At 44.3% G+C, this 21,690-nt stretch overlaps 1 protein-coding gene across 4 annotated transcripts in view; it reads left to right on the plus strand.

Moving 5' to 3' along the window:
* Positions 1 to 349: 349 nt before the first annotated feature.
* PRR5 (proline rich 5) overlaps positions 350 to 21,690 on the plus strand; it is a 70,155-nt gene continuing 48,814 nt past the window's right edge. The window contains exon 1 of one of the 4 annotated variants that reach the window (XM_063395276.1): positions 350 to 501. The gene's annotated coding sequence lies outside the window, so the exon portion shown is untranslated. Of the gene's footprint in view, positions 502 to 873; positions 895 to 21,690 lie in introns of those variants that run through there. The other 3 variants (XM_063395280.1, XM_063395279.1, XM_063395277.1) reach the window with 3 other exon arrangements.

Genomic DNA, 21,690 nt, shown 5'->3' on the forward strand with positions numbered 1-21,690 from the left:
TTTCTCCTTGACACGATGAACGCGCTGCCGCCCGCACCTGCACCTTCCTCCCAGGCACGGAGTGTCTGTGCGGCCGCTGCTCCCTTGTTCCTCTGCGCCTGCACGGGGAAGGGGCCATTGGCCGGGCTCGTTCCGCAGGACAAACCGGGGGCTGCACCACGAGCCCAGCGGTGCGCGGCCGGCCGTGGCACAAGACCCGCCGTGACCCGCTCCGGGGCTGCGGGGTGCCCGCGGCGGCCCTGCCCGGCCGGGGCTGGGCGGACCCGGCGGTTCCGAGCTCCCGGTGCATGGCCCGGTTCCTCCCGCCGCCCCTCCCGGCGGCGCGGGGCCGCCCCCCGGCCCGCCCGGGCCCGCCCCGCCGGCGTGGCCGCGCATTGTGCGCCCGCCGCTGCCCCGGGCGCAGCTCGGGGAGTGGTCGCGGCCCCTCAGGACCCCCGAGCCTCGCGGGCCGGGCCTCGCCTCCAGCTCTTCCCGCCGAGGCACCGAGCGGGGCCGGGCGCGGTGAGTGGGGGCCGTGCGGGAAGCGGGCGATGCCGCGGCGGGTCCGCCAAGCCGCGGCTCGCCCCGCAGAGCCGGGCGAAGGGGGAGCGGGGCTGTGCTCGGCCCCGCCGCGGCGGACGCGGGTGGCGGTGCCCGGGGCTCGGGGAGCGGCTCCGAGCAGCCCCGGGCCCGGCGGCGGAGGAAGGTCGGGGGCTCTCGGTGAGAGCAGTGGGCGCGGGGGGCTCCCGGCTTTGTGTGTGGCTGGGAGCTGCGGTGAGACACAGCCCGGCTGTCTTCGGGAAGGTCCCTGGGAATGCTGGAGCTCGGGCTCGCAGGTTTCGCTCCCTGCGTGAACATTCAGTGTTTGTGCAGACACTGCTCTCCTTCTCTTCCAGTCTGGAATAGCGATCTCAGGTAACTGGAGTTGGCTGTAGATGTGATTCCTGTGGTCTGTCTGCTGTAAGCTTTATTCACGCAAGAAAGATACGCATGCATGAGGAACATATTTTTTTGCAGAATGATTTTGCATGTTTCCACCCCGAAGTGCACAGGCTCCGATGGCTCCTGCAGGAGATGGGCTTGTCCCTTTCAGCGTGTGTGTGTCTGTGTGCGGTCGCTGTTAGTTTTGGCAGCTCCTGAGTGATCATTGGTAAAGGTCGGGTGTCTTCGTGTTCTTCAGGAATGCTTTAGGCTGGATGGGTGCCTGTGTTTTGATATCACAGAAGTAACAGGAGAGAACAGCCTTAAAAAGGGTTTAAGGAAATTGTCTAGCATTCCTAATGCTTATCATTTCCAGCTAGCATACTTGTAAGCAAGTCATGGTAAATTTCAGGAAACAATCAGGTTTTGCATTTACTAGCATGTTGATGAATAATAAAAGAGAGGTCTAAAGCTAAATTTTGGTACTTCATTTAAAATAAATTCTTGTCATTCCCTCTGTCTCTTGCACCTGTTACCTTTAAGGAAAAGATGATTATGAGGTGATGATTAGGCAGCTTTCTTACAACTTTAATTAAAGTAATAGTTCACTATAGGCCAGCTGTAGAATAATGGACCCATTGTCATCTAGTACGTATTTGAATGTAGAGCTGTGGTACTGCCTGGCAAAACTGTTCTTTGTCTGTAACTTCTCCCGTAGCCACAGCAGAGCAAAAACTTCATTCTAGTCAGGTGAATACAGTGTATAAATCTAGTTCCTTTTATTATGAAACATGTATTGACAGGGATTTCATATCTATAATATACATCGTTGATTCAATGACTTAATGCTTCATCTCACTGTTTCTTATTAATAATCTAATTAGGGGAAAACTCTGGAAGGAATATGGAATTAAGACACAGTCCCAGTGGAACTCGCTAAAAAAGACATTGCAGAGCAGACAGAGTGTAAGAGGAATTTCCAGAAGTACTTACTCATCACTCGAGACACAGCCAGATTTTGAACACTCCTAGCTTGCATTGAGGCTCCAGAGTTAATTCCTAGATTTTCAGGTCTTTCCAATGTTCGAACTTTTATATCCAGGGTGCTTTGGGAGCCAGTGAGGGAAATGCGTCTGTTGGAAGCGAAATTCTCAGTCTTCAATGCGTAAGAAAATCACACCCTGAGCACTTAAAAATACCTGATCCTTGAGTTGCAGTCATAACTCTTACCACTTCCATTCTGGAGGCACTTCCATTTAATTTTTACAACAGATAGAATTACAGCTGTAAAATCTAGCCACAATAAGACATGCCAGTAAAATTACTTTAATTATTTCTTTTTGTAATGCAGAAGTTGGGATTGAATAGCTCTGTAAATACAGCAGTAGAACGATATGTGGCACTTAACCTCTGAACAGAGGTAATAGGTGATGGTTAAAAATAGTATTTCCTCTTTCAACAGTAGAGTTAAATATGGATATTAACTGCAGCAAATAGATTGGTCCAGAGCTTGAGGCTCGGATCATTCATGCTTGCTGACCTGGCCTACTTCCTTCTTTTCCTTTAAAGTATCACTTTTGTATGTGCATTTGATAATAAATCACACATGCAAATCAAAAAGCTGTTCTTTAAAGTGCAAATTGGAGCTTGTTTTGCTGCACCATGAAGGAACATGAAGGTAATTTCCAGAATGTGTTTTTCTGGTGCCATGTAGCTCAGCACAAACTGCTGAGCCGTGTTGGGGTTGTGCCTCCATTTACGTGAGTGGCTGCTCTCACACGTGGATGACAACACCCTTGCACCAGGGGAGAACTGCTGGGTCTGGTTCTGATCATTTAACACTGATTGAAGTGGTTCAATGCACTGCTCAATAAATGCCTTCATAAAAAGGTCAGTGAAAAATTTGCCTCTCCAATAGCCCTGTCACAGCCTCTCAAGGAACTGTTGAATTATGAGAGCTGGTGATTATCTGACTGCATCTGTGGCCCAGGACTCATTGACACTGAGCATAAAGAAGAAAAAAAAATGACAAATGCTCGTCCAGAGGCACATCCTCTCAGAGGATTTGCTGTCCCCCAGTTTCATAGGATAAGACTGGTGAGTTTGAGGTGTGGCTGAAAGAGTGATTAATTAGCTGGTGCATATTTAGCCCTTGGAAGGTGGAAAATAATGTTTGATGATGATTTGAATTAAGTGCTATTATTCCCTGCTATTAAAGAAATTCCTTGCCTGCTCTATGTCTCGAGTTGGAGCTGTAGGCAATGTTAAAGCATTATTTGAGCTGTGGTTTAGTTTTGTTTAAAGAGAAGAGTGAGGGAAAGTCTTTTAAACAGGAAAAAATAGTAGGTAAAGATTTTCTTGTTTAAGCCTTTTTTTTAGTAGCAGCAAATCTGTATATATGGGAATGAGGAGAAGGGAGTGAAATGGAACCGAGCGAGGAGCTGTTGTGTGAGGTAAAATTTTGACATTGTTCTCTTACACCATCCTGGAAATACATTTGCATTTAAAATTTCCAGGCAAACCAAGCCGTAGGACCAGTGCAGAATGCCAAATGAAACCTGACAGCTAATTGAAAACGCCACACAGTGGTGCTGGGCATTCCTCTGCTCAGACAACTGAGTTGAAGATTGTTTCTTTTAATGATTACGGATCTGAAACGAAGACTGGTTCTGAAAACAAATGGCATGTCAATTTTATTCTACGATATTTTCACTTGAAAGATGTTTACTTTCTGTCACATTACCCACAGCTGCTTGAAAACTCATAGGAACTGTAAAGTCCAAATCCCTTTCTGCCCATCAGATAGCCACAATGTACTCCTTTGTGTCACTCAGGCTGAAATTCCATCTGCTTGGGAGGCTGCTGAGCAGATTGGGGCACGGTTGTGATCCCAAAGATACTGGGTATCACCACAGAGGTACCTTTATGTTGCTTGTGCAGGCAGACAGAACAGCAGCTCTTTTGGAGAATGTGGTGATGCATTTCCTGCTCAAGAGTAAAACTTGCTTCTGCTCAGGAGTAGTGAGATGTGGAAGCCAGGATGGCAACTGGGGAAGGAACGTCAAAGGAGCCATGAAAGGCATCAGAAGAGATGGGTGGGTTTTACCTTGTCATGTGCCAAACTTGGGTGCCTGCAGTTATTGGCAATAAACTGTCCTTGTGCAGACAGACCAACGATGCAGAACAATCTGAGGAGACTGAGGGCTGGAAAGAGAGAAGAAAATGATTGATAGGTTAATGTGTGTGTTGGGTGTGAAAGAGTACCTGCAGTCACAGGGCTGGAATAAATCTGGGGCCTGTGCTTGGCTGTGGACAGTACAGACAGCATGGTGGTCCACGATATCCCAGTTAGGAACAGAAGGACAACAGGCTTTGCATATGCAGTGTGGAGGCATTTGGCTCCCTGGCATAACTGTAAGGTGCTTGCCCTTGGAAAGTTTCTGAGGGAATGGAAAGAGCTGATTAGGAGAGCAAAGTGACTGATTTCTGAGGAATGAATAAAAATACTTAATCTAGATTATCTGAGAAGCAAAGACTCCATTGATTTCAGATATGATTACTCAAGAAACATAATCTCTTAGCCTTTGCAAGAGGTTGTGATTAGACGTAATGGGCTGCAAAATAGAAGGTAACTTGAACATCAAGAAAAGCTGTTTGCAATGAAGCTAAATAATCTTCCATGAAAAATGGTGGTAACTTTGGTGTTGTGTAACACTCACACAGAGCTGGGAAAAATGTTCTGCGGGGCTGGTCATTCGGAGTCACATCTTCCCTGGCTGAGCTGTGCCTGGGGATTAGGGTGGAGGTTTTGGAAACAAAGCTCTTTAGTCTGCCAGGTCAGCTCCTCTGTTGGGAGTTGGCTGCTAAGCCCCCCTCTGTAGTCTGCTAGAAGAGCAGTCATTCCCTGGTAGCTTGGATTTGTACGGATGAATTAATAGGTCTCATTCCATCTTTAGCCTCTGATCCAGGAAATACATGAGCATTTGCTGGCATCTGGCACGTCTGCTGTTATTCTGTAAAACAAACGCTGCAGCATCTTGAATTCTGTTCTGATCATGTGGTGAGGGAATATGGGAAGAGGCAAGTGATGGAAGGTGCTCCAGCAGTGAGCACAGCAGGCTGGGCCAGAAATATTGCTGGGTTTGCATTGACTTTGTTCATTTGTGTTCTTGGACCCATGCTGAATTCTCCTCTTAAAGAAAAGCTGAAAAGCAACAGGCTTGGGGTGTTTTCCTGTTTTAAGTTTCAGCCATTACTGGCAAAACCTCTAATGGATAGTCTTGGAGAGTAGTTGCCTCTTCCTTTTCCGAGCCTAGTAATAGGCACAACTTGTTGCTGTAATGTGAAGAGCCATTTCAGAGGGTTGTGCAGCTCTGGGTTTTATGGTGTTACTGCACAATCGTGATACTGTTCTGTTTCTCTCTTCAGATACAATCAGAAAAGTCTGATCAGACCATGGAACAGTACAGTGTATGATAACTTGTGTCTCCTGGGTGATTTGCTGTTGTAACAGGCAATCTCTCCTCCACTAAATTTCTTGTATCCCACAATAAACTAAGAGTTTATATAACTCAGACGTGCTCTTCCTGCAGAACTGGAGTTACAAGGGCTCCAAGATGGTATATTGCTGCTAGATAGGGAGGAGTATGTTTATTCTGATTCGTAGTGGCTTGATTTAAAAATTGACAGTTTATCTGTCTTCATCACAAATGATTTATTGAAGGGCAGGCAGGTAATACACGGACAAGCATTTACAATGCTGGTTTAAGGATGAGCCTCTTTCAATTAACTGTAACTTGAGTCACAAAAGTTCCTCATCTGGTAACTTGGTTTCAAGGGAAGATTTTCACTTCCTGAATTATCCATTTGTAGTGAAGATTTAGAAGAAAAGAAACTCTGAGATTTCATTGTCTTGGTTGCAAAGGAAATCAGAAAGCTGAGAGAAGTTAAGCCACTTCCAGAAACTGTGTTAACCCAGCTAGGATTTGCTCATCCAGCCCCTCCGAAAGCCAGTACTGCTGGTTTTCCTTTCAGCATTATATTAACTTTTCTTCTTGTAAAATACTCTGCTAAGGTTCTCTCCAGGAAGAGTGGAGGGCCACTTCTTTTCCTTTTTTTAAGTACTGTTTTTATCTAGAGAAATACCAGAAAACTGATTTGATTTGGTGATTATCAGGTAAAGAAATTTCACCTCCTAAATTCCCTTTAAAAGGAATACCCGTTGTTGTCTGCTTATGTATGCCTTGGGTCTATAGTAACAATTAGTTTTTAAAATATGGGCCCTAAGAACTTCAATGCAGAGTCTCCATGCACTCCTGACTCCTGCGCTGATGGTTACCATGACTTTGTTGGCATGGCTTTGCTTGTTTGCTTTGCTGGGTTTTGTGGTGTTTTGTTGGGGTTTTTTTAAAATATATTTTCATATTTGCTGTGGAGGACTAGGCAAAGGCTGCTGTCAGCAGGTTATCAGATGTAACAGATGATTTGTTTGGACTGGCACAACAAAGCCACTAAATAAGGTTCCTGGTATAAATTATCCTGTAGTGTATCCTATTGTTAAAGGGTAGGATTTTATTTATTATTATTATTATTCTTTCCTGGAATTTTGTCCCATTTATTGCCTAAGAGATGGTAATGACTGGTACTTAAGAGAGAGAAAAAGAAGTGGCCTGGGTGGGAGGAATGGTGCAGTAACTTCAGCAACTCTTGCAGCTGAAGAGTTTTCTCTTGTAAGGGCAGAGATCCCAGAGATTTTGGCTGGGGGGCTCGGCTCCTTGCGCCCTCACTCTCGGATTGGAGGGGAAATGGCCGGTCTGTGGTTGCTGTGGGAAGAATTTGCTGTCACCGTGGAGCTCTGTCTTTTACTGCTTCTGGAGTGAGGCTTTGCTTGTAGGAGCAGCCAGTGAACTGGGGCCTTATCGAACACCCAACTGCACTGGGAAAGACCCTCACCATCCACTCGGGTGCCTCAGGGGACCCTGAGCCCTTGGAGGGAGCCTCTCCCGCCGTGCTCAGGAGCGCGGCTGCCGCTGCCCAGCCCCGCCGCTTCTCTGCCACCGCTCCGGGATTGTCCCCCACGGTGACCCCACACGCTGCCTGCGGGGACACCGCGGCTCCTGCTACAGCCGCGCAGTTTCTGACACGTTTCCTGGGCTCTGCTCGTCCCTGCCGTTGCAGCCGCCGCTCAGGGGTTCCTGCTGCAGCCGTGCCGCCGTCCGGAGGGGCGCTGGGCGCTGCCCCGGGGCTTTGTGAGGGAAGCGCCTTTCCCGCCCCGCCCGCCATCGCCCCCTGCAGGCCGGGGAGCAGCGCAGCCCTGCCCGGCCGGGAGCCGGCAGCGCCCCTGGCGGCCGAGAGCGGAACTGCGCCCATGGGGAGAGCGCGGGGCTGGGTTTGTGTGCTGTGTTTGCCTTGGCGTGCACACACACACCAGGGAAGAACTGGCATTCCTTGTCCCAATCCTTGCCTGAAAGCCCCTTCATCTCAAAGTCATAATAATTCAGAGGGAAGGGGGTCACATTTTCCATTCCAAGGGAGGTTCCCACCTTCCTTGGCAGATACCTGGCCTTTAAACCGGGACACCCATCAGTGAAGTCTGAATCAGTCCAGTTCACAGTGCCAGGAATAATACATTCTTGTGGTAATTCTTGCATCCCTGACAACAGAAAGTATTGGAAAATTTGAGAGAGACTTTGTTCTTATAAAATATCCAAGCCAGTTTTGTGTAACTGAGCAGGAGCTTGGAAAGTTCAGATAAGAAGCCAGATGTTGGCCCAAATTATTGAGATCTGCTTGCTTGAATCAAATTTGGCATTACAGCATGCTTCCCAAATTAATTTTGTCATGTATAATTCCAGTGTGAATTGATTTTCTATTTTATTCTGCATGACTTCTGTTCATTTATCATTATTAAGTTATTTCCTGGAGATACTCAGGCTTAAGTATGTGCTTGTATGACTACTATAATTGTCTGCAGTTACACAGACAGAAAATATTAATCCAGGTTAAAAGGTACATTTTTCCCATCTAGTGTATACTGTCTTTCAGTCACTGTTTCTCAGTTTACCTGAATATTTGATTTGAAGAATTATCCCAGCCACGAATAAGATACAAGGTTTAGCTTGTATCTTATTCTCATGTACAGTAAATTCTTTCTTTTGCTGTTTTTAACATTGGTAATACACTCCTGGCATGATCTCTTTTAAAATTTTTTTGCTGGGAAAAGAGTATGCAAAAGAATATTTATTAGCTGATTTAAATTCAATTAACTTCATTTCCCTTTCATGGAGTTTTTAACAATGCTTAATTAGAGATGTAACTGAATTGCAGAGCTATTACTTCCCTCATCGAGATCTTTCCTGAATTCTCATGAAGGTTTCTTGATCATTCACACTTTAATCCCAGCCTTTGTAATTATTTTGTAGCATATGGCAAGTCCCATAGATGCAAATTCTATTAATCTTTGTCATGCTTATTTAACAAATCGTTCCAGTTCCTCATTTATCTGCCTTGGTATCTATTGTTTATTGGTGATTTTTTTCTGCCTTTAAATTCCTGGGTTGAGGCTTTAAGACCACCCTGCGCTAGGCAGAGTATAAACACAAAGCAAAGTGCATTCCCTGCACATTAACACTTTGGTTTTATGGCTAAATGAGGGAGATTCCTCATGACTGCCTTGTACTCAGACCTCTACAGACACTCAATTGCCACTTCAGCAGCATTTAGAAAGTAAATTAGGAAAAAAAAATTAAAATTGAGCATCACTGTTGCTGAAAAAATTCTTGTGCTTGTTAGAAGATGCAAGAATTTAAGTTTATAAAGGCTACCTATCATCTGCCTGCATAGACAAAAATCTGATGGTCTTGCCTCTCTTCTCTTCCTTGGTTTTCCTCTCATTTAAGCAAATGGGCTGATAAATGCTTGGAAGTTGTGCATCCCTCCTATTAGCCTCCTTGTTTGTTTGCCTTCTTTCAACAGCTTCTCCATTCACAGTGTTAAGCAACTACTCCATTCAAAGTGTTAAGCCCAGGAGAAGAAAAACACTTAAAATTTGAAAATACTCTAACCTCATGTAATCCTGTGAAGAGGGGTGTCCTGCTTCCATCACAGATAGTCAAACTAGAAAGGTTCCTATCTTGTCCTAAAGTCTGTTATAGCAAGATGAATGATAGAAGTACACTGAAATTGCAAATTATTGCATTGCTGAACACAAACTCCTGTGTGTGGAGCACTCTGAACCCTTTGAAGACTTGAGCCTGGGCTGTGATTTTGTGGGCAGCAGGGGTTCAGAGGCAGAGCTTGTGGGTGTCAGAGTGGATAACTGAGCTAGGCTCTTCCCTAAGCATTTCTTAAGCATTCCTTGGTTTTGCTTTGGTTTTCCACGTGAAGGCACAGATGTACATGGATAAACGTGCAGACACACGGCGTTTACAGAGTGAGCATGACAGCTGAGCCACTGCCCTCAAACCAGCAGCCACCGCTCTGCTGGGCGTGCAGCGTGCCCTCCCTAGGGCCTGGTGTAACCTTGGCTGGGGAATTGAGTGGGATACACTCCCAGGAGCACACATTTTGTACCTAGATGATGTATTTCTTGTACTGACACAGCTGGTGGAAAATGTGTATGAGGCTTGCCATTTGTTCTGGCCAGGAGAAGGCCAGGAGAGGGCAGGTCCAGCCAGACCCTGGGTGGCCTTTCTGTGGTGATCCCATCAGCTGCTGGGAAGATTGGATGCAGCTTTAAATTCTGACACATACACTTGGGTGCTGCTTGCTTCGTGCTGTTACAGGGAATGCAGAGAATGCTGCATGGCTGTGAAGGCCAGTGGAATAGCTGCCACATCTCTTGGGATTCCTGCTCCATCCACCTGAGCTTTACAAACCCTGGTGAGATGGATCTGGCAGAGCCTTGAGGAGCTCACAATGGCTTTCTGTCCACAAGCCCTGCTGAACAATATGTACATAACTTGGGGTGGTGATCTTTGGGTATGACCCAACTCCTTGTGTCTGGGCTGTGGTTTGGGTTAGCCACAGTGATTTAGGAGACCTCCTGGAGGGGCGTGAAGGAGCTGAGGTAGCTCAGTCATTGCTACTCTTTTGGCTGGCTGCAGTGCTCTGTGCATGCATTCAAAGATCCCAGAAATAAGCAAGTAAAAGCCTTAGCTTTGGTTCCCCTTTATTATTTTTTTTTTAACTCCTGCATCTGTTATGATGCACAATCTTCTGCTGCCTCTACACATGAGACAGCAGTGGAGCAGATTTTTTAAGCTGATAAAGAACAGGAAAAAACTGTGGATTTAGTGAAATTTGAAGACAGTTCATACCACTGAGCAGCACAGTGTGCTGTGCTGGAATAAAGTGCTGCAAGATGGTGCCCTTGGTCAGGATTTGCAAAGTCATAGGGGATATTTGAAGCTGTTTAAGAGAGACTTGCTTTGATTATGCTTTTAAAACACTTTCTTCTGCTGACTACAGCAAAGCCCTTATCTTCCTACCTTGGGAACAGAAATCTTTAGGATGTGAGTGCTGCAGATCCTGCTCAGACCAATATTCAGTTTTGTTCTTGATTTATGATGGTTTTGGCTTACTGTGAGGAAGTTAAATGGGTTGTGGCTCTTTGGGTGGTGACAGGAGGTGTCTGGGAGTAGTGACTCCAGCCCCGATGCAAACAGATCTCAGTGTTCAAGTCTTGTTTTGCAGCTGCTGAGGGGGTGCAGTGGACCAGGGCTTGCACTGTCCTTTTCCTTGGGTGAATTCTGGAGGAAACTGGGTAAGAAATCAGTGAGTGTGGGGAAGTGGAGTGATGCCTTTGCATCTAGAATAGCCAAAGGTGTTGATTGTTCAGCACTGAGTTTGTGGGTACAGCAGCACCATGTGCCCTCTCCTTTGGAGCTTTTCCGTGTCGACAGTGCTATCTTGTGCTGTAGCTGAATCCTGCAGCACTGACAACCATGCCTTAACTGTCCTGCTTCCCATCTCTCCTTCTTCCCCACTCTCTCACATTGCATTTCAGTTTCTGCCATGTAAGAACCTGTAGTGGTTTCATGTTCTCCAATTTCTGTTTCCCAAAATTAGTGTAGTGGTCTGAGTGCCCATTAGAATTATTTACTCTTTTTCTGCTGTGAGATAGGATTAGGAGAAAAGCAAAGCAAGCTCAAAACTTAAAAAGTATAAAGACAGGTTTATTAACAAAACTACAGGAAAGAAAAAAATACACATTTAAACATGTGTATGCCCAGAGGTGTGTCAACTTTCTACTGCTTTAACTAGATATCAATATTCAACCCTAGTTACTGATTAGGTGTTGTTATAACTTCCTAGAAAAGTCACTGCCTGGCAAAACCACCACAGAACTGTAAATTACTACAGTAAACCTATTACTCTTTCAGGTTATATTTGTCTGTTGCCCATTTTAATAAATGGAACTGTGCGACAGCCTAAAAGATAAAAACATTTGAATTAAAGTACTGGCTCGTGTTGGAGGCTTTTACTTTGTACTAAATATAAGAGCAAATATTGCAAACCTGAAGAAATACAAGGGAAATATTTACTGCATCCTTTATGCATGGAATAACTCAGGGAAGGCTGCAGATTGGCCAGCCCTGCTGAACCTCACCTGGATAAAGTGCAGTGCAGCTCTCTGGTACCTCAGTGAACGATGGATTCTGGCACAGCACAGCTGGATGCAGCTGGGACCTTGTCCCAGTGAGGGACAGTGGCAGCAGGAGACAAGGACAGAAAGGATTCCCAAGAAAACCTGGGTCTTCTGAAGTCAACATGAAGCTAAAGCAGTTTCAAAACTCACCAATTGAATCCACCACTACACATCACTTAGATATGACTCAAACCAGAATCTACTCTGTGAATTTGGTTTTTTGTGCTTTTCTAGGGAAAGGGAAGAGAGAACTTTGATTTTTTTTTTTTTTTACTAGTCTCCTTTTAAAAGCTCATGTTTCTTGTGTTTGGGAAGACTCAGTAGCCCAATTTCCTTCCAGTACTCTAAGATCTCACCACAAACTGTGTGTGTACACATATGGATATACACGCACACACAAATATTTACATTTAAGCCAGACATTACAATATTTGAAGCTGATTTACAGGATGTCTTCAGAGTATTGAAAAGAACATGGGAATATTCTTGATTTCCCATAATGACATGGTTCTTATTCAGCCTTCTCTGAGGGTAGGGTTGGAGAGTGGGGGAAGCAGCTGGGTGGAGATAGCAGCAGCTTTTTAGTACGTGCTACCAAAAATAAATTAGGATTTTCTTTACATGGAGACACAGTGCTTAAAAAAAGAAATAAATCCATGCATTTTGTTTCTCTTCAAGTTCTCTGCCTGAAAATAGTTTGACTAAACCTTTGGGGTGTAGATGTGGTATTTCTTTTCAATCTCCTCTTGTGCTTTTTCTTCTCGCTTGAGGGTTCATTGAAACGGAGAACAGAAATATGGCCTTTATTTCAGTTATTTCTGGTTCAGCCACCAAAACGCCTTCGTGTTTGGGCCTGAAGCCAGTCTGGCTAATGCCATCTTGGGGAAAGAGCCTTCCTCTTGTGGGAATACCAGGCCTGGAGGTCTTCTGGTTCCACAGAGAATATCTGTGCTCAGACAGAAACAAGCAGAGCTTTTTACTGAATCAAAACCCCTTGACTCTCTCTGGTGTGTGTGCCTACTGCCTCCTGCAGTCTGCTCTTAGCTGTGCTTTCCTGGCTCCCTGGCAGTGTCTCTCCTGTCACATTTCCATGAGCACAAAGGCTTCTGTGTTCATCTCTCATTTTGCAGGTGATTTCACATTCTCTTCCAGCCTTTATCTGCCTCCTTTTTCTCAGTTTTGTCCCAAGGTGAAAGTCAAATTTGGTAAAGATGAGAAACAAATATGTATAAGAGAGATTGACCCAAGTTTTCAAGGCTCAAAGATTACTATGAAGGGAAATAAAAATGCACTTTCACCCTTCTTTAATTTTCTTGTATTTTTTTTAATACCATGCCAGATCCAGCCCAACCTGTTTCTGTTACTGTAGTAGGACAGGCAAGGCAAGAGGGCCTCTTGCATTTTTTTTCTTTAGCAAAACTTGAAGATGTCAAATCCCACTGCCTTAGGTAGCTAGCATATTAAATCAGCTCTTGAAGCCCTGCCTACAGAATGCTCCAGCCCTGAAGAAAATGGACTTGGAGGGCTGGGAGGGAGGGAGTGTTCCCTTTGTTTTGATTTGTCTTTCACTTTTGAGGGCTCCTTTAGTTTTGCCTGTTTTTTTTTTTTCATTTCCTTGGGTATCACTGTCATGACAGAAATGTAACCTTTTAGAAAGACTGTCTCTCTTCTGCCCTTAAATTAGCAAGTGAGAGCTACCAAACATCATCCCATCAGTATTTCTGCAAAATCAGGATATTTCTGGTGTGTATATAAAATAAACAAATGGAAGGAAACCCCAGGATTTAATTGCAGTCATACAGTATTCATAGTAGTCTTTCAGCTTCTTCTGGGGCCTCAGAATTAATTTTGAGGCAGGGAACTAATTTTTTAATTACCTTTAAGTAAAGTGCTGCTGAGGAGTAAAAAAAGCTGCTTTGGTATTTAGTGAGATGCTGACTCAGCATGGCATAAATGGAGTCCACCAGCCTTTTGTGACGTCTTGTAATGTCTTTTTCTCCCTCATTGTTTGAAAATGAAGGGATATAGGAGTTTTGAGGTTTGTTTTTGAGTCATCTGGCTTCCTGCTGTGAGATTTTGTGGGAACGCTTTCGCTGTTCTTTAGTTACCCATAAATGATTGTGCGTAGAATGTGTCCTGGGAGAACACGTGCTTCTCTTTTTGCTTAATGCTTAATTATCTTTCTTTGTGCTGCCTTCCCACAGCATCTACCTCTGTCACATTTTGGTCTGCGAGTCTGTGACTGAGGTTCCACAGTTTGAGAATAATGCAAAAAAACCCCAATAAATAAGAATTCTAAATCTTTCAATACAACTGCTTTTATGCTGTTTGGAAAATGCTTAGGGGCCTGTTCAATAAAACCTGGGGAAAAAATTGCCTGGCTTGCAGTTAATTTTTACTGAGGTGTGATTGTCCTTGAAGGTCAGAGAGTTTTCCCTGAATTAAAAGTCTAAGAAATGGTTCTTAGGTTTGTGCAGGCTTTTGAGCACCTTTCAGATTTGGGGTTACTTTTGGGGGGGTTTCCCCTCTTAGTTTGCTTTGTCTGGACCCTTGGCAGCTTCCCAGCATTGTTCCCTGACCTACTGGGAAGGAGTGGAGATAATGCAACAGAGATTGGGCAATAGCATTTTGTGAAGGGTAGAGCTCTTAGTGGTTGGTATTGTCCACCATCACAGATTCAACAGGCTCCCCAGTATGCCCCGATACCCAGCTTCTTCCTCCTCTTCTAATTTTTTACTATTATAATTCTGTAAGATTTTTCAGAGTTTGGTTTCATATGTAGCTAAATCTTCTGGTTGGGTTGTGCCACTGGATCTAAAATCTGAATTGTGTTGTTCTTTAGTTACTTGTCATGTTGGATCTCTGGTGTTTCCTCTGTTTTCATGGAAGATTGGAAACTCTTCAACTGTATGTATCATCTTTTGCTGAAGAAGCAGTTTTGTTGAGACTTTAAATTACTTCTACTACTCTCACAGGGTTGTCCTGCTTGCAGCAGGGCAGTGGAACTAGTGTTTAAAAAGCTCATGGGTTTGTGTTCTTCTTGCCCCATCAGAAAATTGCTTTGAGGCTTTTGATGGATGACTCAGATAAGGCACTGCAAAGGTGCTGCTCTGCCATTGACTTTGCAAACTGCTGCTTCCAGTTAAAATATGGAGAGGCCCTTTTGCCGTGGCTGTTGGTGGTGCCCCTCTGCCAGCAGTTAGTCTGGCATGTGTCTGCTTGGCAGGACAGAGCCAGCTGAGGTAAAATCAAAAAGCTCAGGTTAACCTGTGGATAGGAGAGGCTTCAGTGAGGGTGGCTGGTTTTGTTCTGCTGTGGCTGCTCCTCTTCTGGCCAGGCAGGAGGGATCCCTGGGGTGGTGACTGCTTTAACCCTCCTGCTTGCACAGGGTGACAGTGTCCAAGCAGAAGCTTAGACTGGTTTAGAGAAATCCATTTAACTGTTCTGGCAGAGCTGGAGGGTTCCTGTGAGCTTGGATAATTTGTTAGTGTGCAAAATGTTCACCTTTACATTCCTCTCCAAATGGTATTGTTTTTCTGTCAGCTCTTTTCCTCTCTTTTGCCTGGTGAGAGGCTGATGCTTGAGGCTGAGTGTTGTTTTTGTCCATGTGCCTTCCTACAGGCTCACAAAGCTCACAGAGTGGTGTGTTACTTGCTGGAGGCCTGTGTTCTCTCAGGAGGTCGTGACTCTGCTGGAAACACAATTCACCCATCCATTCGTGTGTGAGAATTTCAATGGTCTTGGAAATTTTGGTAGAAATGACAACATGACAGTGAAAGTCTCTGAGGCCAACCTGGCAAATGAAAATGGGGAAGCAGAAGACACCACCACACAGACAGAAAAGGGTTTTATTTTAAAAAGGTTGAAGCTGTGTAGAAGTTCAGCCAAGCTGGCAACCTGTTGGGTGGTTCAAGATAAGTTGTTGCTTTATCAAATGAAGGAGAATAGGGAAGAAGTCTTAGGTTGTTCTATATTAATGAATTTGGGTTCCTTTTATTACCCTCTTTCTCCGGTAAGGTAATGTATCTTTAATTCATCCAATACCAGTCTTGTCCTCAAGATGATCCTGAGGCATTTGTGTTTGTGTGCCCACAGCCATGGCAGCTAGATGCCAGTGAGGATCTGAGAGCTTCCTTCAGTCCTCCAATAAATGCCCAGTGCCAACTGGCACGATCCAAGGATTAGTGGACTTGTCCATTAGGCTTTTCTCTGATGAACCACAGTCACTCTGCAGGAACAGCTCCCAAATCACACTGCCCTCTGCAACAAACAGGGATTTCTCCCTTGATTTCTTTGTGACCAGCATCACACCTGCCCTGCCATTTGTCTGCTGGTGCCAGAGCAGCTGTGCAGCAGCAGCTGCTTTCTGTCTGGGCTGAGGACAGACTGCTGCTACAGAGACTGAGGGAACAACTGGACCAAAAACATCATTTGCTCTTTAAGCACACTGAGGTCCAAGTAGATCTCCTTCCCCCCACTGAAAGAACTGAGGGGGAGAGGGGGGTCTGGATAAAATAAGATGATGGGAGGGAAGTAAAGGGAGGAGAGAATTGAGCTGCATCCTCGCCATCTGTCTGCTTGGAGTGGTGCAGCTGCTCTGCAATTTGACAGGTTGCTGTCTCTCCACTCAGTGCAGACAGCCAAATGACTTGTATTGTGAACACAAATAGCTGAAGATTAATACCACTAAATAGCCTGGTCACAAAATCTGCCCCGAGGCAAAGCCTCTGGCTGCTTGAAAACCTTAAGAATCCTCTCCCTCTCGATTCGATTCGCACTTCACTTCAGAGACTTACACAATTTGGGAGCCAAACATTTCATCACACATGCTTTTTTTCTGCATCAAATCCTGTGTCTTTGTAGCACAGTCAGTTTTGGAACATTGGTAGGTTACCTAGAAACAAAGGGGAATGGCCAGTTGGAGTTACAGTGGTACTACTGCTGTGCTTAAAATTAGTTAAGGATGTGTTTAAATGCTTCATTAGCTCCGGGTCTGTCTGCTACCCAGGGCTGCACAGTTCCTGACAGTCCCAGCTCCAGAGATATGTGGAAGATGCTCTCCTTTTCATTGTGAAGGAAATGCTCTTTGCATGAAGTGCTGTGGAAAACAGGCAAGCTTGAACTGCAAGGTAACAGACACAAAACTACACAAAAATTTGAAAGGTATAGTGTGCTCTTTGGCTGTAAATACCTGTGTTGAAATATCAACTGGGCACTCAAGAGGTATCTGAGGGATTCACCCAGGGCAAGGAATGAGGAATTCACCCAGGGGTTTACTTGTCCTCTCCCAGAGCCACAGGCTCTTTGAGGTGGTCTCATGACAACCTGGGTCCCGATCCAGTACTGTTGACATCCATAGAAGAATACTTTGTGTACCCAAGCTAAAAAAAAAAAAAAATCCAGCACAGCACAATTTTGGATACTTCTCTCCTGGTGTTATTAATGATGATAAAGATTTTCCAGAGATGAGTCACTGGCAAGTGTCCCTTCCTGAGCCTGAAGGACCATTCAGGTAGTTGTTAATCCCTGAGAATAGCTCTGCTACTGAGTCATTACAGGAAATATGAATATGGTTTAGGGGCTCAAGGTGTCTCTCATAACTGTTCAGAGAGATCATGATGGGATGGCAGTCTTTACATCACATATGTTTGCAGTGTAGGACTATAAATTAGTGATGGTAGGAGCACAAAAAGATAGCTAACTTGAATTTAAGTGCTTTTTGTGATGGCTGTGTAATTGCTGCTACTTCTCTTCAGCTTTTTTTTTTTTTTAGTTTATTTCCCACAAAACCATTCCCTACACACTGCCTCCAGCACACCAAGTCCTAATTTTGGTGCTTATCCAGCCTCTGGCTGGTTTCAGTTATGGAGAATCAGTGGAGCCATGAACTTGCTGACCTCTGTGTAAGTCCAAGCCCTGTACTCACACCAGCCCAGACTTTGTGAACTAAGAGATTTAAAAGATGAGAGACCTGCTCTGTCTCCTCTCAGTCATTTGTTCTCTGATGTCCAGGCATATCATCCTCACTGGAGAGGAGGCAAAAGCTTCTTTTATATCCTTTTCTCCTGTTATTCTCAAGGGGTTCTCAAGTGTGTGCTCTGAGAACGGCAGCAGATGCAGGCTGTGTTCTCATATTTCTGGGTTTCCTGGGGAAACTTTTGACTAAGCAGCTGCCATCTCATGCAGAGTCAGAATCTGAGTCTCAGAATGTGGTAGAAATGTCAGAGGAAATATAAGAAGTTGCTGCCCCCAGCTATTTGCTGCCTTTCTTCAAAATCTGCAAGGCTGCTGGAGCAGAAAGTATCTTACTATTACATCTGGCAGCTTCAGCGAAGCTTCACCTCCCTTGGCAGCAGAGCTGATACCACTGGATTCTCACAGCGACAGTAAAACACAGCCCCTCAACCATCCTTGCTTTGGTAGGGCAGGAGGAGGGGCAGAAGGGATAGTAGTGGCATCAATTTTTAAAATTCTCTTTGCAGACTTGAAAGCCATCTCTGATGAGCTTAGCATGAAGTGCCCACTTAATATTCTTACTCGATTTTTCCTGTTTCTCTCATGCTATTAAATGCAAGTGACAATTACTTCTGTTTTCAGGATTCATGATGGTAGAGTACTGTCCATGTAAGGATTGAACTCTTTTTATTTTTCCTTTTTTTTTTTTTTTTTTTTTTTTTTTTTTTTTTTTTTTTTTTTTTTTTTTTTTTTTTAAGTTTCCCTGTACTCATAGTAGCCCTGGAAATTGAGAATTACAATGTTTTCCTTTCCTTTTGCCCAATCCCTGCCATCCACTCAGAGTTTTTGTTTGCTGCTGGGGTCTTCTGAGCATCTCTTGTAAAACTCTACTGCAGATTCTGCATATGCCTCTATTTGGTGCCATTGCTGGCATTGTCAGGCTCTGTGATCCCCACCATGGAAATAAGCAAGCCCATCTCTGCTCTGAAAATAGAGCAACGTGAGAGGTGAATTCCTGAAAGGTGGTGTGGCAGAAGCCTGGTGGTTTGGGTAGAGATGTTTGTGATAACCTTGGTGAGCCTTAGAGCATGTTCAGCAAAGTCTATGGAAGTGTGAAAAGAGACAGATAAAGTTGTCAAGGGGGTTTGTGGGTTGTGACTTAGTAATTCCTTTTTGCCGTGCAACTCTAAATTCCTGCTGCACTGGAGGCCACTCCTGGCTCTGCTCTGCTGTCAGATGCCTCTCTCCCCATCTCCTCATGCTCCTTCCAAAGCTTGCTTGCTGCTGGCCGTGCCAGGAGCAGTGGCTGGGATGAGATGGGTGAGGTTTGTTTCTCTGAACTGTCTGTGAGTCCAAGCTGCCCAGAATCCATCACTGTCAGTCTCCTTAGAGGGTTGCCATTGTTCCTAATAGGAAGCTGCTGTTCCTGAAGATGTTTTCCACATGGGCTCTGACTCCTTGGCAGACAGGCTGGGCTCACTGGGTGAGGATGACTCCGGGCAGGACCTCCCCACCGTGCGGGAACTGCTTATAAATGGGAGGACAAATTGACATATTCCCTTTTTCTTTTCCCACCTCCCACAGCTCTTGGGAATGAGGAAGGAAGCCAATAAAAATGTTGATGTTGGCATTTTAGTCAAAGGAAGATGAAGTGAAATGACATTGGGGGGGGTTAGTTTGTTTTTTAGTTTGTTTGTTTGTTTTTAGGTTTTCGTTTTGCTTTGTTTTTTGTGGTGGGCAAGGAAATATTGCTGCAGAGGTAGTGCTAGGCTGCTCACAAAAAAATCCTGCCTGGATTTGTTCAGTTTTCAAATTCAGAGGAAAAAACAGTTGACAGGTTTTGTCTCTGAGATTCCTAAAGTGACTGAGCCAGCTAAGGAGACCCAGCGGGTTCTCAAGTGAAATTCTTACAAAATGACCTCGTTTACACTCACTGCATCCTCTAGCAGTAAAACCCTTTAAATTCTATTTCAAAAATTCATGAGTTCAAGTGCTTTCATGGAAGCAAAAGAGGAGAGACCTCTCTGTTTTGTCCTGAAAGAGCTCATGGAGAGTTCAAAGGGAACTTTTAGTGTCTACTTATGCTGCACTCACCCATCCAAGAGAACTTCTCCTTGAGTTAACCTGAAGCTTTAATGTTTTATTGATATCACTGTGGGATGTTGACTTTAATGTGAGACCTGTAAATGGGCAGCCTGTAAACCAAGGCACTAATACATCAAAGGTGAATTTAACTTCAAATTATGCACACTGTAAGTAGGATTTTCTAGCCTTTTCCTGCTGAAATTGTTCAATATTTTTCTATGATTTTCATTAAGGCCGAGCTAAGGCAGTGCAGAAAGATTTAAAAATCTGAGTCTATAAAGACATTTGTGAATTTGAGGAACATTACCACCATGGGTTTTTTACCTGTTTTGTTGAATTGTAGCTCACCCCTTGAAAAATGTGTTACTCTTGTACCTCTGGGATTAAATTCACAGCCTGCTTGCAGTGTGAAAATGCTGGCAGTGATGCAGTTGCCTTTGGGAGCTTTGCTTGTGAGGTGTTTTCACTTAGCTGAATGTGAATTAAACTTGGGGTGCTGTGAAATGCAGCTCACTTGGTGCTCTCTGCAGAGTGGAACATCACTGCTCTCCCCCACGTCAGCAGGGATCTGTGCATCATTGTCCTGTGATCAGTTAGTCCTTAAGGTTTAAGAGTCAGTCTATGGGAAGTGAAGAGTGAGAGAGATTCTAAATATGAAATCCTGGAGCTGTGAGTGTGAAGAGAGCTTTTAAGTAGGAACCTTGAGTATTGAAAAAGTCATCATCTGAGATAAGATGGGGGATATTTTGATGGTTTTATCTGTATTAATATTAATCTTGTAATCAGCCCCATAAATTTTCATTTTTGTTTTTAGTACGTTCTAGCTTTCTTTGTCTCCAGAGTTAATTTTGACACTTTTTAACGCAGAGCTTGCTATAACTTTTTCATCTGGCTTCTTTAAGAGTAGCACAAAGGATTTTCAGAATTACTTCCTTTAGGTTTTGATCTTCATTAGTTTATGTCCTCAGAGATATAAAAGCAGATTGTGTCACTAATGCAACACAAAAGAAAGTCAAAATACATGCAACAGAATACATGCAACACAAACAGGCTGTGAGCAAAAAGAATCTGCTGTGAAATGTCAGCCTAATTATTTGTCTGAGGTACCATGTTGCCCTAGGGAAAGTCAACAGGGGCTTTTCTATCTTCTCTAGCAGAACTCATCAGAATCCATCCTTTAGTTGTAATTTGAATTTTTAGTAAGGACTTTAATTTCATTGAAGTAAAGTATTGTTTCGAAGGAGAAAGGTCAAGGATGTAAAGCCCAAAGACATACTGTCATCTTTTTATCTCTGGTAAAAAAAGAGAAGGAAAAGTCTTTCATAGGTTTGAAAGAAGAGTGAACCATGGTGCTTGGGAGGCCAAGCATAGGCTGAACCATGTGGTTCTTTTTGTTGGTACCAGTTGTAGTTACATGGTAAGGGAGGAGAACACCAGGAGTACAAATGGCCATTGAAATAAAGCTCAGTTAACTCGAAGGAAAATCTACATGCATGTAACTTGAAGAATAAAGCCAAGAGTGTGAATGGTGCAATTTATACTGACGATTTTATATTTATATTCACTCTTCCCATGTTCTTTTATCCACACTTGTGGTCGATTGAGCTGAGCTGGCAAAATTTTTTAAGTAGTGACCAAGGCCTTCTCAGTCCCCAGCCATTGATACACTGCCCTGCCACTGCAGCCCCAAATTAAAATTCTGTAGTAGGAAAAGGTCCATAATAGAGCCACAGTGGGTTTTAACATAACAGACCCTAATCACATCACCCTGCCAGGCTGATTAGAGTTTAATTGCAATCACCATTTGCAGCCAGAGCACACTTCCCAGCCAGCAGGGGCCAGGGCTTGGCCAAAATCTCCTACAACCAAGTCTGTGTTCACGTCAGTTGGGAACATTTCTTAAAATGCTCCATTTCTTGCAGAAGGGTTATGTGGAAGTGTCTACAGCAGTTGGTGTTGAACAGATAGCACAAGCACCTCAGTCATCTGTTTTTAGCTGAACAATACTGATGGTGTCAGTCTCATATTGCCCAGAGTCCATATTGTGAATCAGCTGTGGCTGAGGCCTGCTGCCCAGGCCTGAGCATCCCTGGTGTGGGATT

This window comes from Prinia subflava, chromosome 4 (assembly GCF_021018805.1).
Source record: "Prinia subflava isolate CZ2003 ecotype Zambia chromosome 4, Cam_Psub_1.2, whole genome shotgun sequence".
Classification (NCBI taxonomy): domain Eukaryota; kingdom Metazoa; phylum Chordata; class Aves; order Passeriformes; family Cisticolidae; genus Prinia; species Prinia subflava.